Raw genomic sequence first — 5,809 nt, 5'->3', positions numbered from 1 at the left:
GCCTGCCTCTCCCATCTGTCTATCTGGCTGGCAGGGAAGGAAAGAACTTGCATGTTGGTGAAGGAAGAAGTGGGGTGGAGGAAGTGGGGTGGGACAAAAGTGAAATCTAGATTAAAACCAAGCTGGCCCAAGGTATCCTTCAGGCTGTAATGCAGTTTAATCAGAGTGCCATTTTTTTTTGTTCAAATGATTTTAATTATTGGAATGCACAATTTTTTAAATATGCAAATAAAAAGTTTAAAAACTTAAAAAAATTAAAAGGTCTGTGTTTAATTTCAGTATATTAACTCGATTTCATATCAGCATTCTAGTTTCACACTTTTCATTTGTACTTGAACAGTGACTTTTCTGGGGTTTACTTGACTGTTGTTTGTCAAATTAACCAAGCTTTCAGGAAAGTCTTAAAACACCGAGGTTGGGGGGCTTCAGAAGATGCTTGTTGACTTACTGGACAAAGAAGACAGTGAAGATTTTATATGTAATCTCTAAGACTCATCTGTCTTACACATAAGCATTCTAGGCCAGCTTGACTCTAAGGCCGATTTTCTATCATGTGGCATCATTTGGAGTTTATAAATGGAATTTCTTTTACTGTGCATATGCTCATATTCATTCCTTAGGAGATCCACTAATCCAGTGAAAACTAGTAGTCAGAAATGAAGGCTGTAAGCAATAAAAATGCTCATGTTTCTGAGCTCTAGAACATCATCTATCTTACTAAGTCATACTGTGAAATGGATAATGTACTTTGAGATGATTTTCATTACTTTTACCTAGGATCTTTCTTTTTGATCTGTTTTTGAATACCAGCCTTGTAAAAGTCTTTTTCTTCCCTAGCTTATTAGACGTATGGTGAATATTAGAGTTATGAGTATATTTATGTTACATTTTAGTAAAGTTCCTGGGAAAGAAGGAAGAAAATCTTTGTAAATACATTTCTGTAATAAGACTAACATTTTGAAATACTTCCATTTAGCTTGGCCTCTTTGTAGTAAAGTTTTCTGCAGTATAATTGTTTGGACTGCATACAGGGGAATGATGGTGATTCAAAGTATGTAGTACATACAGCTTTACCTCAGCCCTTTGGGAGAACAGAGAACCCTTTCCATTGACGATCAACACCGTCTGGCTTAAGAGCCAAAGGGAGTTTCAAATGGAAGGTATGCACCTGAAGCAGCAGAACAGTTATTTTTTCAATCTTCCCCTTATCTTCCAACCCAAATACAGAGCATTTATTTTAAAAAAGACACACATAGGAAGAATTCACGGGCTTAGTATGTAAGCATTCAAACTGCCATGACATTGATGGCCAAACTTAGTTTCACATAAGCCAGAGCTGAGACAGAGTAACAGACATTTACATCTGCTGACAGATATATTTCTACTCTCCATATGCACATTCCACTCATATTTATATCATTCATTCATTCAATCACCTTCCATTAGTCATTTCATGACTATTGATGGAGGCTCTACTGCATATGCATCATAACATAACAAAATATATAGCTAAAGTTATATGTATTTTAGTAAGATTCATGGAAACTGAAAATGTATATAGGAGAGGGAAGCAGAGCAGGGTAGGAGATAAATAACATAAAGACGGAAGTATATTTCTTCTTTGACACTATTTTCATAAGGGGCAAAGACCCTTTGGTGTGTGTCTGTTGAATGTGTGACGGAAGTCTTCGTTCAACAGCATCTATCAAGAACTGCCACATCTCATATACTGTGTGGAATGCTTATACCAAAAAGGAGGCGCTGTCTCTGCCTCTCAGGATCTTCCATTCAATAGTCTGGCTAGGTGCACGTGATATGCATACATAGAACAATTAATACAAGGTGGATGACTATACTCCACATTGAAGGGTAGAGATGACAACTACAAAATGAACTGTAAATTTTATAGGTTTCCTGATGTGGTCAAAGAGGATCCTCTGAAAGTTGATGCTTAGTCTTCCTACCTCCCATTTTGCTGGGAAGTATGTACTCTGGGAAGTAAGGATGACAAGAGGCACACAGGTGCATGCATTCACCTTTTGGCCCTTCTCATCTCCCACCCCTATGAACTTTGTTCCTTGAAGAGAGAAACAAGCTAATTATTAAGAGTTAGTGTAATGTTTGATCATCTTTGCTATCTGTCATAGCAGATACATAAACTGATATTCCTGCTATCATGGTGAATAGCCCTATTCTTTAAGGTTGCAAGATGGAAGATTACTGACATACTTAGTAGGAATTTAAATTAGATAAAATACATATGTATATATGGTTACATGAAAACTTTTAATAAGAACTAAGAGCTGGAAAAAAAGCCCAAAAACTGTGGTGTTCCTTGCCTCCTCTGCTGCCCAAGTAACAAAAAAAATGAAAACAATACTAAACCATGGATGTGTGAGGAGAAGTAAAGATATAATTTTTTCCAATCATGACTACTTAGAATTCATTTGAGATTACTAGGATTTCTTAACATTTTAATGATAGAATCTAAAATATTTTCTCTTATGTTTCCTGGTATGTCTTGTGTGCTAATAATGGGTAACGTGACACCATTTTTGCATCAGAGTCTAAGATGGGGCTCTTTGTCTCTTCCACCCTTTACTAACAAATTTGCTATCTGAATGTCCTGCTGTGAATTCAAGTTCTATTTTCATTCTACTTCCCCAAATTCTGTTGCTAGCATAGAGGATCTCTAATAACATACTAACCAGTTTTATTTTAGGGCAATTATTTCTTTTCAGTATTCTGAGGTCTATTTAAATTCTCCCAAATGTAACACAGGAGTAAGGAATATGTATTTTCTCTCTAGGTTCTCCTTGGTTCATTTTCATTTTATCGAATGCCAAAAGGAGCTTATAGTGAAGAATACTTAGAAAATATCTAAATGATTCTGAGTAAACTGTTTCAAATAAGGCCATGACTCTTTATTTAAATTACACATCAAAAAAAGAAAAAAATAAAGATTTGTCTTGAAAAAAAATTATACAAAAGACAATGTTGTGCTTACTGTCTATTACTTGTTTACTGAACTTAATAAAGCAAGGAATGGTAGCTCAGCAATTGCTGAAATAATTAGTTGTCAATATATAATAAAGTCAAATGATAAACCCTAACCCAAATCATTTATTTTCTTACTCTCCAAGGTTAAGGATTACATTTAATGTTACTAAAAATTATGGAATACGTAAAATAAAAAAGTCTTAAAATTTAAATATTACATTACTTCACATAAAATACATTTAATAAGAAATATTTTAATTAATAATTCAATACTTTTTTCTACTTAAGATTTATCCTTCCCTAATATCTAAGGTATTACATATAATAATTTTTGAAGGTGCATTATATTTTTAAAGCAAGTAGTAACTTAGAAACAAATACTTATCTTCTGTTACCTTTGTACTCTCCAGTACATTGGACACATGATTTTATTATAAAAATAAGGTAATTTTGTTGAGTATATATACACGATGACATAATTGTATCAATATGAAGATAACACACAAAATGTCCATCTCCTGCTTAATTTCTGATTGCATTAAATCATGTATTTCTGTAGGTGCTGTGTTTATATCAGGCGTGAGCAAGAAATGACGATACAACTGCTGGGCACAGATATTGACATGTTATCAGTTTTGGGGAAACAAAATGACTTCCATGATCTATTTGTGGGGAATGCAGAGGACAGTTATATCACTTTAATTAGCTGAAATATCAAATGTGTTGATCATTTTGAAATTTATTGCTATATTTCTAAAATGCAGGTTGCTTACCTAACATGATAAACACTGGATGTTACTGTAATTCATTTATTTATTTGCATATTTATGTCTTAGTGAGGAAAAAGTCCTAGAAGGTCTTCAAAAAGAGAATATATTTCAGCAGAGAGGCAAACGTAATACATTTTTATCACCGAAAGCAGATCTAGGCACAGAACTGGGTCTTGAAGCTGTTTCCCACAGCCCTCTGCGGCCAGGGATGGCCTCTAGGAGGACCAGCCTCAGGGAGGTGCAGGGTGCCTCAAGAGCACCCCTGCACAATCCAACAGCCAGGAACAAAATGAGAGTCAATGAACAAAATGGAAAATAACTTTCCCAGACCAGAGAGAAAACACTTGGCATTCCTGAGGAACAGCTGCTTGCTGTTAGAAGTTTATGGTAATAAACTAAACTGGGTGAGCACTTTCTAAGAAGAAATATTTAATTATCCTGCTCACCATTATGAGGAACTTCTGCCACTCTTCAGGTTATTATACAGTAAATAACCATTTTTCTAAAGGACAGAGCTGTTTTAATTATATGACAATGAATGCATAATTACTATGTTTGTTAGGAATGAATCGCAAGACAACAGACTTGATATTACTGCTCTGGTTAGTGCATCTTAATTACTTTTTCATTTATTTTGCATATAAAAGCTATTTGCTAATTGTCTTTGCTGTAAATATGCAAAATATAATTAGTCATTCATAATTCTTTATGTGTTATCTAACTGTACATTTGTTTCTAAGGAACATATATTAAAGTGTGAATATTTAATGGGCTTTTTTGTGTGAATTCTTTTTTTTTAGACAAAGTTTTAAGTAAATATTAGGCACGTAAAAGTTTTAACTCTATTCTTAGAGGAAACTTGTGCTGTGAAACAAATGGAGACCAAAAAATACAGAGTTATGGATTGAATGCCAGACTATGTGGAATTTAAACATTTTTTCACATGAAGACACTGATGATGATGGGAAGTATTCTTTACTAAGCCTTTAAATTAACCTTTTAGCTACTCACCCAAGCTACTCAGATAAATCTTTAAGCATTACAAATTTTAACTTAAGTTTTACATATTTGTGAGGCTACTTACCATAAGAAGAGAAGAAATCCGTGATTGTGCTGAAACATGCCTCTTTTTTTTTTTTTTTTTTTTTTTTTTTGAGACAGTCTTGCTCTGTCACTCAGGCTGGAGTGCAGTGGCATGATCTTGGCTCACTGCAACTTCTGCCTCCTGGGTTCAAGCAATTCTCCTGCCTCAGCCTCCTGAGTAGCTGGGACTACAGGTGGATGCCACCAAACCCAGCTGATTTTTCGTATTTTTAGAAGAGATGAGGTTTCGCCATGTTAGCCAGGATGGTCTCAATCTCCTGACCTCGTGATCCACCCACCTCAGCCTCCCAAAGTGCTGGGATTACAGGCGTGAGCCACCGCGCCTGGCTGAAACATGCATTTTTAAGTGCTCCAAGTAACTTGCTTATATCTGCTTAAAACACTGGGCAAACACTCTTGAAACTCTAAAATCTTAATTATGAGTACTATATTAAATTGATGTAATTGGCAGTATTTGAGAAGGTTATTTTTAAAAGCTTGTCAGTGACTATAATGAGGGTGTCATGAGGTAAACCTACCATGAGGTTTCTTGCAGACTTACTGCCATCTCAAAACTGAACCACACTGGCTGGCTACTTTCTCAGTCTTAGAGTGAAATTTTTCTTCCTTTTTTTTTTTTTTTTAATTATCTGGAAACAGCATTTGGACTAGTTTTTTCTATGATTATTACTTTTATATGAGCTAACATTGCTGGGAACATCTTAATGCACTCAGATTCCTCACAGTGACTGACTGGTTAAATGGTCCACGTGTTTTCAAAATGGTGTAGATAGATATCAGGAGCATTGACCAATGATTAAAAATTTTCTTTTCACTTGTCCCATAAAATCCTGCCAGTCCATCCTGCTGATGCATGTCACATTCCACTTTCTTCACCTCAAACATTTGATTTACTAACCAGTTGTACTGTTAATCCCATGTCATGACACTTGTAT

At 35.0% G+C, this 5,809-nt stretch overlaps 1 long non-coding RNA gene across 1 annotated transcript in view; it reads left to right on the top strand.

The window, feature by feature from the left end:
• LOC108306233 overlaps positions 1-506 on the top strand; it is a 9,357-nt gene extending 8,851 nt beyond the window's left edge. Inside the window, exon 4 of the long non-coding RNA XR_001826062.2 lies at positions 395-506. This is a non-coding gene — a long non-coding RNA (uncharacterized LOC108306233). The remainder of the gene's footprint in view (positions 1-394) is intronic.
• Positions 507-5,809: the final 5,303 nt, after the last annotated feature.

The sequence above is a fragment of the Cebus imitator genome, unplaced genomic scaffold (genome assembly GCF_001604975.1).
Source record: "Cebus imitator isolate Cc_AM_T3 unplaced genomic scaffold, Cebus_imitator-1.0 Scaffold70, whole genome shotgun sequence".
Lineage (NCBI taxonomy): Eukaryota > Metazoa > Chordata > Mammalia > Primates > Cebidae > Cebus > Cebus imitator.
Note: the sequence above shows the minus strand (reverse complement) of the source record. Positions and strands in the feature narration are given on the sequence as shown.